The sequence below is a fragment of the Podarcis cretensis genome (assembly GCF_951804945.1).
Source record: "Podarcis cretensis genome assembly, chromosome: 17".
In the NCBI taxonomy this organism is placed as follows: domain Eukaryota; kingdom Metazoa; phylum Chordata; class Lepidosauria; order Squamata; family Lacertidae; genus Podarcis; species Podarcis cretensis.
In genome coordinates this window covers 18,723,078-18,735,755 of record NC_137187.1, presented here as the reverse complement: position 1 = coordinate 18,735,755, position 12,678 = coordinate 18,723,078, and the positions used below count along the sequence as shown (strand labels likewise).

Below are 12,678 nucleotides of genomic sequence, written 5' to 3'. Positions count from 1 at the left end.
AGAGGAAAGACTGCTATACTGCTATCAAACTTTGCATAGCTGTCAAAGTGCTATACAGGAGGAATACTTGGTTATCTGTAGTTTCTGGCCACAGTTGGATACATTTTTGTTTCAACAAACTTCTCCAGCTGCCTTAGGTGTTAATTTTGTAGTGTTTTTAAACCTGTCTTTAGTTATTTGCTTTCGGCATTGTTTTTTAAAAAACAAAAAACAAACTGTTTTTGAAATTATTCTTAGCCATTTTTGTGGTACATCTGTAAAATGCCTTTGAGGCAATTAACACATCAATTTAAAAACAAATGAATTCAACAAGTTTATGTGCAATCAAACCAAGGGAACTTCAGGGTGCTGGTAACTTTTTCTTTGGTGTATGCATGTTTCCAAAGTGACCCTGCTGTAAACCAGCCCTTTTAGCAGAAGTACCCATTTGTAAATAATTTATTTTTAAAAAGCTAATCCCAGCGTACCACACAAACGTTTAGCAGGCATTTCACACCTTAAATTGTACTACCTGTATCAAATACTGCTAATCTCAGCCAACTCCAAAGCTAGAGAGCATGCTTTCACACAGCCACTAACAATTATTCCCATCAGACCTACTACATGCTTACACACGGAGTACATGCTTACATGCTTACACACGAAGCACAACTGTGGTTAAGGTAGAAATAACTATTAAAACTATATTTTTCTAATAAATTTCTGAATTTTCTGCAAGGTAATATAACAATCACTTAACATTTATATTGGCATTCAGGCACTTCACAGCCACAAACCAGTAATTCATAGCCATTAGTTCAATGGGTAGCTTGAACTTTATGATCTAATTATGGGCAAAAAAATATGAGCTGAAACAGGTCTGCGGTGACTTCATGGAGATCATTAACCCACTGCTAAGAGCGGGAAATGGCTCCCTAACTCAAACTGAGAATATTTTCTTACTGTTATCTGAAGGAAAGGAATTTAGTAAACCAGATGTGGCACAGGTTCTTCCCCAAATGGAAGAAGAAGAGGAGGAGGAGTCAAGTTTCTGACCACCATCAACACTGAAATGGGTTTGTTCCAGTGTAACTAATTGGTATTTGGAGCAGACCTTTACTCATAATCTGGATGACATCATCTAGTGATGAGCATCATATGAAGAATCTGGAACATGTTCTCAAGAGGCTGAAGGAACGTGGATTATGAATCAACTGTGATAAATGTGAGCTCTTCAAGGAAAGAGTTCCATACATGGGACAGACCACAGGCACCAAATGACTACACAATTCACCTGAAGAAGTAGAACTTGGAGACACCTTTGTTTCAGCAAGCTTTCCCAGGCATGTAATTTTAGCAATGCAATTTTCAACTTGTGATTTTGGTAAAGATCTTTATTTTTAAAATAACTTAACTTATACAACACACTATATGTAACCTGTGTTTTCTTTTTCAGTATCTTAAATTAATATTTCAAATTAAGTCATTTAGAGTTATAGAGTTGTAGAATTTGAAGGGATCCCAAGGATCATCGAATCCAATACAGGAATCCTGCCCACAACTGTCCCTGGGTGGGCTCGAACCACCAACCTTCCAGACGCACTGACCCACTGTGTCACAGGAGGGCCAGAAGCCTTTCGTTTGAGTAATTGGTATATAAATTTGGTTACTTTAAAAAAACCCTAACAATTAAACAATTACTGCCTTTTAACTGCCCCAGGTGATTGCTTCATTCACTCAGCACTGCAACCTACGACCCTACCAGGCACTAGTGCTTCCAGTCACTGGGATGTCTGCCCTGGTATTGGTGCTGCCAGTTATTCCCTCTCCATGAACATGCTTACTAGGCACTGGCAGTGTCTTTGTATGCAAGTTGGGCAGCCACCACCATTCATCTCCCAAACTGTAATGCCCAACACAGGCAATGCATTTTTGGAGGTATGAGATGCGTGGGCGTAGCCAGGATTTTTGTTAGGGGGGAGCAGCCAAAGGCAGAACCTCAGATAACTGAGCACTTGCAATGCTTTTCAATAATATTTGTGGATCTAGGCCCCACCCCCTTGGCTACGCCCATGATGAGATGGCAGCTTCCTAGCACCAGCCCTACACGTCGCAGAAGCAATAGAAAGGTATTGGCCAAACTGGTTGGCCAACCACCACCTTTTTCTTTTCCAAAGCAATAGAGAGAGTCAGGAAGTCTCAGGCCTGCCTGCCAGGAGAGCAAACAGCAGGCTTTCTTAAACATGTGACCGAGAAGCCAGGAACACAACAGTATTATTACTATTACTATTATTAATTTAATTTGTATACCACCCCTTCAGCCAAGCAGCACAGGGTGGTTTACAATATAGAAACACAAAAATATATAACATAGCAACAAACAAAAACAATAAAAATCTCCCCCCAGTTTAAATGGACACTGATTGTTTAATTAGCCAAAGGCCTGGGAGAAGAGGAACATTTTTGCTTGGCACCAACCGAACCTACCTGGGGAGACCAGGTTCTCGTGTAGGCACCCTCCGGACCTCTTGCAGAGGAGGCACACAAAGAAGGGTCTCAGGTCATGACCGCAAGGTCCGGGTTGGCTCATATGGGGAGAGGCGGTCCCCGAGATATTGCGATCCTGAGCCATCTAAGGCTTTATAGGTCAAAACCAGCCCTTTGAATTGGCCCCGGAAACTAGCTTGTAGTCAGTGCAGTCAAGCCAGGATTGGCATGGTATGCTCAAACCATCTTGCCCCAGTGAGCAACCACAAATTCTGCACCAGCTTAAGTTTCCGAGCTGTCTTCACAAACAGTGCCACAAATAATGTGTTGCAGTAATATAACCTGGTGGTTAGGCTGACTCGATAGGAGCGCAGCTGAACCACCAGCCGAAGCTGATGGAAGGCACTCCACACCACCACCGAGGCCACTTGAGCATCAAGGGACAGCGATGACCCAGAAGCACCCTCAAGCTACGTGCCTGCTCCTTCAGAGGCAGTCTAACCCCTTCAAGCGGGCTTTATAGATCCTTTCCTGGCCGAGACACCTGGATGTCCTCAACTGCAAGCCAACAAGCTCCATGGAAGTGTCAAAAGGGTGTGTGTCCATCAACCCCTTCCCAGCTCCAAGCTTGGGAAGAAGGGTTCATGTTTGATGGTTCTTTGGACCATGAGGTGGTGGTGAGGTACACTGGGCTTGTAGATGGCCCTGGTGGTGGAGGAAAGCGAGACTTCTTGCCCAGATGTGAAGGAGAGGGAGAGGGAGAGGGAGAGGGAGAGGAAGAGGAAGAGGAAGAAGAGGGAGAGGGAGAGGAAGGGGGAGAAGGAGAGGGACAAGGAGAAGGAGAGGGAGAGGGAGGAGAGGAAGAAGAAGAGGGAGAGGGAGAAGGAGAGGAAGAAGGAGAGGGAGAAGGAGAGGAAGAAGAAGAGAGAGAGGGACAGGGAGAAGGAGAGGGAGGAGAGGAAGAAGAAGAGGAAGAGGGAGAAGGAGAGGAAGAAGAAGAGGGAGAGGGAGAAAGAGAGGAAGAAGAAGAGAGAGAGGGACAGGGAGAAGAAGAGGGAGAGGGAGAACCCGGCCCCACTTCCCTCCCTCCCACCACCTCCCAGTTCTGCCTCCCCTTGCCCACAAGTGCAGAAGGGCCAGGAGCATCCCGGCCCACAGCGCCCCCTTGCGGCCCCTGGCGTCACTCCCCTTCCATCCACTCACCGGTGGGAAGCTCCGCCGACCCTCATGTACCCCATGCACTCGGCCGTACTCCGGCTTCCGGCTGCTGTTCTGCGCACGCGCACCGAGGGGGAAGAAAAAAAAAAAAAAAAAGCTCTCTCAGTCGGAGGAAGAACACGGCGCGCTTCCCGCCCTTCGCCTCCTTTGCTGTCAAAGCGACTTCTTCCTGGCGCTTTTGCAGGCATCCTAGCAACGGGAGCGCGGGCGGAGGGCTGGCTTCTCCCTGGCCCAGAGCTGGAAGTCTTTGAGCAAGCCTGGAGCTACGGAAGTGGAGGAATTGCTGTGTCCCAGGCGGGCAGAGCAGAAGAGGCTGTCATCATAATAACCCAGCGCAAACTTCCTTGGGAGCATTAAGCCCCCGGAGGGACTTGCTTGTGAGCAAACCTGAGAGGCGCCGCCTGCAAACAGCCTCGGCGCGCTTCGGTTGCGGATCCAAACTGCTCCAAAATAGTTGGGTGTTTTTTAAGCGAGCCAATGCTAACTTCTCTCTCTTTTTTTTAAAAAAAATTATTTATTGGAATTTTATTTACAACATAACATAACCCCCCCAATACACAATCCACCCTCATTAAACGTGAACATAACATACAGTGAGCATAACATACAACAATACAAACAACGAAATAAAAGACTTCCTTTATCCTCTATCTGGCCTCCTTATTTTCTTATAAACTGTTTCCTTTATGAATAATTATTAAGATTTTTCTAATTATAACTTAAATATCCACAAAGTCTCCAGCAGGCATTAATCGAAACAAGTCCAGGTATGTATTTTAAGGTACTGTCTTGTGAAATATTCTCTGCATTTTCCCCATGCTTTTGAAACTCCTGTCTAGTGTGAGCCAATGCAAACTTCTCACGTTAGTGTCATGCCTGGGAACATTTGCTTAAAGCGCCCTTTGTAGTTACATGCCTCTTACTCTCTCGTGGTGTTACATTTGCAGGCTGAATGCTACTGTTACAGTGAATTCGGAGTTACAGTGTCAGGTGAGTGCAGCCACCAGCGTGGGTTTCTGGGTGCAAATGGTGCTGGATTTATGTATAAGCTAAACAACCTATAGCTTAGGGCCCCACTCTCTTGGGAGCCCCCCCAAAATTCAGTAGCTTAGGACCTCATCAAACCTAAATCCGGCCCTGAAACTGCTACAAAATAGTTGGGTGTTTTTTAAGTGAGCCAATGCTAACTTCTTACATTAGTGTCATGCCTGGGAACATTTGCTTAAAGGTCCATTCGTAGTTACATGCCTCTTATTGTTTCATGGTGATACAATTGTAGGCTGAATGTTACTGTTACTGTGAATTCAGAGTTACAGTGTTAGCTGGTCCCATGTTTGCAGCCACCAGTGTGGGTTTCTGGGTGCAATCCTAAACACGCTTTTTAGGAAATAAGCAGTTCTTTTTTTTCTGGGGTGACGCAGGGGTACGCATACCCCTAAACATTTTGTGAATCTTTGTTCTTTTATCTATTTACTGTATTTATTTTTCCCAATTTGAACTATAAAATGGCAATTTTCTTGAGTGAAAATGAGAGTACCCCTAAACATTTTTTTAAAAGAAAAAAAGCATAGATGGGACATAGATGCCAGCTCCCTGGGTGCCTGAGCACCCACAAAATTCCTTATGAAGGGGCTGGGCACCCACAAATTTTGGTGCCAGTTTCATGCATGCTGTATGGCACCAATGATGGGCACCAATGGTTGTGGGGCCAAGCTGGCACTCCTGCAGTGGGATCTCAGAGTAAATATATTTAGGAGGAATAAATATGTATTTTGAGGAGGAGGGAAATATTTGGACCACACTGATCAGGAGTGCAACAGGGTGTGAGAAGATACTGGAAGATCATGCTTATTGTAGGTCATATTACTCTGGAGTAAATATCCTCCCTAGTAGAAGTTACAGTCCCACTTCTTTCATATAAATGGACACTGGAAGAATGGCAGGGGTGCAGAGTACAGAATGATATGTTAAGGGGCAATTCACTTGTGATAAGCAATCTGGAATATGCCTCCAACTAGAGACTCAGAAATGCTAAGAATACCCCATTGGAATCAGTGGGAAGTTCCTGAGAGCTGTAAATGCTAATTGCATATGACTGAAATAAAAGAATAACCTATGAATAAAACAAATAATATTTAGAAGGGATGGAGTGGGCCACAGGAATGGAACATATCATTAATCACATTGGTAAAGGTAAAGGTAAAGGGACCCCTGACCATTAGGTCCAGACGCGGACGACTCTGGGGTAGTGGCACTCATCTCGCTTTACTGGCCGAGGGAGCCGGCGTACAGCTTCTGGGTCATGACTAAGCCGCTTCTGGCTAAACAGAGCAGCGCACGGAAATGCCGTTTACCTTCCCACTGGAGTGGTACCTATTTATCTTCTTGCACTTTGACGTGCTTTCGAACTGCTAGGTGGGCAGGAGCAGGGACCACGGGGATTAGAACCGCCGACATTCTGATTGGCAAGCCCTAGGCTCTGTGGTTTGATAGTGAGCAATAATTGGTATTAGCAAGGACAGACCTTGAGGAACTGGAGTGAGGTGAGGATCACCCCAGTTCCAGGTACCATCATTCTAATTCTAGAGGCTGTATTGATGTGTTCCTTCTAATAATCTATTCCTTGCTTTATTTGTAGCTTTATTTTATTTTATTGGAACCCAGTTGTGCCAATTAGAATTTGTAGCTCCCATTATTTCCTACGAGCATTCAGCTGGCTCTCATTATTTCCAGCGGGCATCCTTGCCATCCATTTTGCAGATCACAAAATATTTGGGGGAATCCTAACAGAAATATGCAAATAAGTTGGGTATCCCACGTTTCACATCTGCAAAGTTATTTTCTGACAAAAAAATTGCCAAATATAAGATCAACTACAATTTGCCAACACATTATTCAAGTCCAGCAAATTCCCCTTATGTGGCTATGAAACAGAAATATTTTAAGAGAATTCTGGCCTGAGACAAATCAGCGATGGCTGGCCGCCATAAGCAGCTCAGAATGGACAGCAGTTTCGCTGCTCCCAGCTGGGAATAATGCCTTGAGCACCCATAACTGATGCACATACACAATCTCTTGGCTACGGAAAGTCACCCCCCATCTGTCTGAGTGGCACGATGCCCACTCTAAATTAGTCTGACTTCTGCCCTCCAGCAAAAGTCCTAAGCAGATCCTAAATTGTAATAGATGAAATGGGTAGTTTAAAGATTATCACCATGCACTGTGATATGTATTTGGTAAAAATAAAAAAGTACTTATTGGATAAATTGTGAGTGCTGTAATATACATGCTTTTAGTAGGATTAGACTCAAGTTTGGAAATAAACTAGAACAATTTCAAATCTCACATTCACTACACATGCATGATGGAACGCACAATAAGCAATGGTTGGGGCTTGTTAACATATAGTGGTAGATTCTGGCAATATCTGCTGCACCATTTAATGGAGTCGAGCATTCTGTGTATCTTGAATGACAATACAGCTCTGAAAAGGTAGAACCTGGAAGGCTGTAATCGGAAGGCAACTAAGCAGTGCAATCTAAACTGTGTCTACTCAAAAGTAAGTCCAAGTGAATTCAATGGGACTTACACCCAGGCAAGCGTAGCTCAGACTGCTGCTTTAACTATTTTTATTATGAAACGTAAGGCGTGCAGTAAGGCTTGTAATATAGGGCTGGCCAATAATTTGGAAATCATAGAATCGTAGAGTTGGAAGGGACCATGAGAGTTATCTAGTCCAACTCCCTGCAATGGAGGAATTTCAGCTAAAGCATCCAGGACAGATGACCATCCCACCTCTGCCTAAAAAACTTCCAGAGGGATAGCATTGTGCAGTAAAACAACAACAACGATGAAGAGTCTTGTATTATCTTAGGAACAATCCTGGGATAGCCCAGTTGGTAGAGCATGAGACTCTTAATCTCAGGGTCATTTGAGCCCTATGTTGGGTGAAAGTTGCCTGCATTGCAGGGGGGTTGGACTAGATGACCCCCGGGCTCCCTTCCAGCTCAGCAATTCTATGGGGGCATGGTCGTAGCCAGGATTTTTTTTTTTTCCATTTCCATATTTTAAAATTTTTTATAACATTTTTATTTTATTTTATTCACATAATATACATTCTTTACAGCAGACAACTCCTAAATAAGCAGACAACTCCAAAATAAAATCATATGTAACAAAACCGTAAGTCTCATGTTTTCATTTACACTGATCTCCTCTCCATACCTTTACTTGATATTTCTTGCTGCTTTCTGTTTTTCTTATAGAATCTTTACAAAAAATTAAATCTCTTAAATACTGTACCAATCTTTAATAATTTCAATTACGGTAATCCCTTCACCATAGCTGTCAACGTTTCCCTTTTTAAAAGGGAAATTCCCTTATTCCGAATAGGATTCCTCGCAAGAAAAGGGCAAAGTTGACAGCAATGCCCTTCACCTCCCCCCCCCCACAGCCCAGTATTTTTTTGGGGGTGGGGGAATTGTTGAGCTTTTTGGGGGGAGATCACCTGTAAAAATCCCCCAAAAGAGGACATTAAGGGCAGGGGGGGCAGGCCTCTGCTGGAGGGGAGGCAGAACCTCAGTTAATTGAGTCTTTTTAATGCTTTTCAATAATTTTTGAGGATTTAAGAGGGGCAGCTGTTCCCCCCCCCTTGGCTACGCCCATGGAATCAGCCAGGGTCCAGTCCCTAGACCGCCTCTTCTTAATGGGCAACCCAGTTCTTTCGAAAGCCACAGCGGCAAGCTACGCATGCGCTCCGGGCTTGCAGGACATCCGGCTATCTAGCAAGAGGATCGCGGCGACCGGTCTCCATGGCGACGGTTGGTTGCACAGCGCCCTCTTGGGGCTTGTGACGGAAGTCGGGCGCGAGTAGAAGTAAACTCGCCCTCTTCTCCAGCTAGGCTAAAACGCGGAAGCAAAGGGAATGGTTTTGTTTTTGCTCCTGCTGCTTGGAGCATCGGGTTAGCCTGATCCTGCAGGACAACAACAACAACAACAGCAACAACAACAGCAACAACAACAACAAGAAGAAGTTTTCGATTACAATAATAGCCGCATTATAACAATGCCAAACTGTAATACAGTACAGTTATTAATACCAATCATTCAGATGCCAAATTGTATAATTTAGGTGCCCCCCTGCATGCTAGAATAAATGTTTTGATGATTTACTTTATTTCTGCGTTCCAAAATCTTAGTAATTTCAATTACACTCCAGTCTAAATAACAATCCCTTATACAACAATTGCAATATTAACGACCTCTATTTGTATTGACACATTAAATGATTTATAAACCTACAGGTAAAGCAGTAATAATAATAATAGGTGTACCCCTATTATTAACTGATTGGGTGTTACTCCACTTATGGTGCAACTCTTCTATGCTCATAGAGAATAGTGCACATGTTATGTTTGTCACATGCTGCGCCTGAAAACAGCCTCTCTGTGGCTCCCTGCCTGTGCACTGTCTCACCGGAGTCATGCATGCCCTGGTTATATCCCGCTTGGACTACAGTAATGCTCAACATGGGGCTACCTTTGAAGGTGACTCGTAAACTCCAACTAATCCAGAATGTCACAGCTAGACTGGCCCTTTCTCATGTACACAGCTCTTAAAAGGTAAAGGGACCCCTGACCATTAGGTCCAGTAGTGGCTGACTCTGGGGTTGCGGCATTCATCTCGCTTTATTGGCGGAGGGAGCCGGCGTTTGTCCGCAGACAGCTTGCGAGTCATGTGGCCAGCATGATTAAGCCACTTCTGGCAAACCAGAGCAGCGCACGGAAATGCCATTTACCTTCCTGCCAGAGTGGTACCTATTTATCTACTTGCACTTTGACGTGCTTTTGAACTGCTAGGTTGGCAGGAGCAGGGACCGAGCAACGGGAGCTCACCCCGTTGCAGGGATTCGAACCACCAACCTTCTGATCAGCAAGTCCTAGGCTCTGTGGTTTAACCCACAGCGCCATCCACTTCCCTACACAGCTCTTACGACATGTTAAAATTCGTCCGTTGGCAGTTTGCTTCAAGCTTTGAACTGGTTTGAACATGGCATTGAAATCACACTAAGTACTGTACACTTTAATCGACTCTCCTTCCGAATCAAATATTTCAATCCAACGACTTCTGCCTAATGGAATAACTTTTCAGATATTTACACTTCATATAAAATTAGCATCTTAAAAAAAATTCTTTACTAAATTTAAGTGAAAGAAGCACACTTCATCAGATCTCTGTTGATTTAGGACACTGGAAAATTTCACTTTTTTTTCTTTCTGGAAAAGCTACAACTTCAGAAGGAATTCTGTATTGCAATGGCTGTGGAGAAAAAAGTTTGATTCACAAAATGGGAAATATGAAGCTGGCTTTTAAAAAATAGTGGAATAGTGCTTTTAAATGATATGGCAGTCTTAGCTGTTCAAAGCAATAATAATAATAATAATAATAATAATAATAATAATAATAATAATGAGGCTGTTTGCAATCTTGTTGAGCCTGGTGGTCTTCAGTACAAAGTAGGAACCAGAAAGGTTAGACAGACTATGAGCCTCTCTTTGTGAATGAGAGGATTTAATCTTGTTTTCCACACACTTCCCTGGCACTAGTTACATGAAGTGACAACTTTGTCCCCTCTAATAACCATGCTGCTTGGGGGTTGGCAGTGGGGGGTGATATGGTGTTAAGTGTAGGAGCCATGCACCCCAGCGTCATAAATGGGGCCTCCAAAGGGGGGGGGGAGAGCTGAAATACAACAGAATAAAATGTTTATTCTGCTGATTTTAAAAAGGGCTTGGTAGGGGAAAGGACTTGTGACATTGATCCTTGCTGGAGCAAGACTCAGTCCCAAGTGGGTTTACCAGTTGGAGCGCTGAGAAATTCTGCTTCTCCTGGAAAGGAATTAAGTTGTCTGGAAGATTTAATAGGTATTCCAACCACAGGGCTGGATTTAGGTTTGATGAGGCCCTAAGCTACTGAAGGTAATGCGGCCCTTTATATGTGATATTTTAGGGAGCAAGCTAGCAGGCAGGGCCCATTACTTACATCATAGGAGCCTACACAACACAAAACACTGTTGCTGAATGTAAGTTTTATTTGTTTTTTATCTTATATTTTGGAAATGTACATCCAGTTTTTTCCTTTAATTTTTTGGGGGGGCCCCCAAGAGAGTGGGGCTCTAAGCTATAGCTTGTTTATACGTAAATCCAGCACTGTCCAACCACAATGAAATTGCAGGCATATCAGGTCCACAGAAACAGGCCTGTGAAAATCTGGTACAGTATAGGAAGAATGCAGACTCTGTATTCTGTAAGTCAACAGACAGGTTGTTTCTTAAAACACATCTGCTGTTTCAGCCCTCGAGAGAGAAAGCATCCAGGTATTATGACTTTTGAGTGCTACAAACTTAAGTCTGAACTGTGTAGTTCAGCTGCAGAAAGTCTTTCAGCAATGCATTCTGCAATGATCCTTAAAAACCTGCAAAGCAAAGGAGGGAAAAAAACAAACAAAAACCCTTTCCGTGTTTGGAAAAACAACCTTGTTTCTGATATTCCTAAATATTGTACAGCCATGCAGAACCTTCCTCGGGAGTTCCCTGATGTCTGTGTTATGTTGTTGTTGTTTATAAATTACCACAGGAACCACCAGCTGTCGTCATAAAAATTTTATTGGCACTCTGTAAATATTAAATCAGCATGCTAAAATCATGCCATGTGTAGCGGCAGCTGATGCTCTCTTATGGAGGCAGCCTGCAAGAAGGGGATGGCACTTTGTTCTATAAGCCTCCTACACCAGAAGGATATTTTGCAATGCTAATGCAGGTTTTGGTCCTTCCAATGCATTTAAGGCATGATCTGTAAACCAGAATCTCCACCTTTTTGTGCCATGCTTTAATATGCATACCATCACATGAGCTTTTCACTCCAAACATATGCATTTAGCAAACTTTTCTGATGCTGATGGGCCAGAGACATTTTCCCACTTTCAAATGATATGCATGAAACCGAACTAATATGACATTGGTTTTCCACATCAAGGTGGAGTTGTGCACACCCACCATCTATTCCCCCCAAAATTACACTGGACACATGCTTTGGGTTACAATCCTAATCATGTGTATTTGGAATATAGCAGCATTGAAATAAGTAAGATTTATTTAGGCAGTTGAATAAGAACATTCTGTGGGTAACTATTCTTATGTTGGGATAAATTTATACATTGAGAGGATGGTTAAATTTTAGTTTGTTTTATTACCTATATATTCGTGTTTGTTTTGTTTTGTTTGTTTTGTTACCTATATATTCGTGACAAAATACTGGGTTTTGTTCAGAAGATGCACTAATATTACTACCAACATAGTGCATACAATATATGCTTTAAAATCTTTATCTTCACAACAATCCTGTAAGGTGGAAATGATGGCAAGGGATACTGGCTTTTCAAAGAATATCACGGAAAGCAAGCTCAAACAACTATGTTCTTCCTTGAATATCTGTAACAACAACTAGAACCACCTCATGCTATCTTGACCAGCATTTTTCAGTTAAGGTGTTCCACATATTGAGGAACCCTTGTACGCAGAAAATTAGATGTTAAGGATAAGGGTTGAAGTTTGTCTTTTCCCCTGACATACTACCAGTACTTTCCTTGTTCATGGCAGGGTATTCAGTCATATGTGAGACTCACCTGTAACCTGAAATGATTCGGATGAGACACAAGTTTGCCATTTTACAGAGAACTAGAACTATCAGGTGATGAGACACGCAGTGATACATCTGTACATGTGAATATGTCCTAAGGTTTATTAGAGGTTTATTAGAACACTATCCATGGTGCCAACTAGCCGCTCATGCTACTAGAGTCACATAGACATGAATTTAGACGAATAGTTCCTAGGACTGCAGCCTAAATTATTAACATATATGCATTAAAAGAAGCAATACCATATAATTACCAACTTTTTCACAAAGCAAGATCATATATGCTTTGAAGCTATTA

At 43.0% G+C, this 12,678-nt stretch overlaps 1 protein-coding gene across 4 annotated transcripts in view; it reads right to left on the bottom strand.

Annotated features, from left to right (window-relative positions):
• ZDHHC21 (zDHHC palmitoyltransferase 21) overlaps nt 1–3,829 on the bottom strand; it is a 39,398-nt gene extending 35,569 nt beyond the window's left edge. For 3 of the 4 annotated variants that reach the window (XM_079959777.1, XM_079959779.1, XM_079959778.1), the window contains exon 1: nt 3,670–3,829. The gene's annotated coding sequence lies outside the window, so the exon portion shown is untranslated. Of the gene's footprint in view, nt 1–2,466; nt 2,944–3,669 lie in introns of those variants that run through there. The other variant, XM_079959780.1, reaches the window with a different exon arrangement.
• Nucleotides 3,830–12,678: the final 8,849 nt, after the last annotated feature.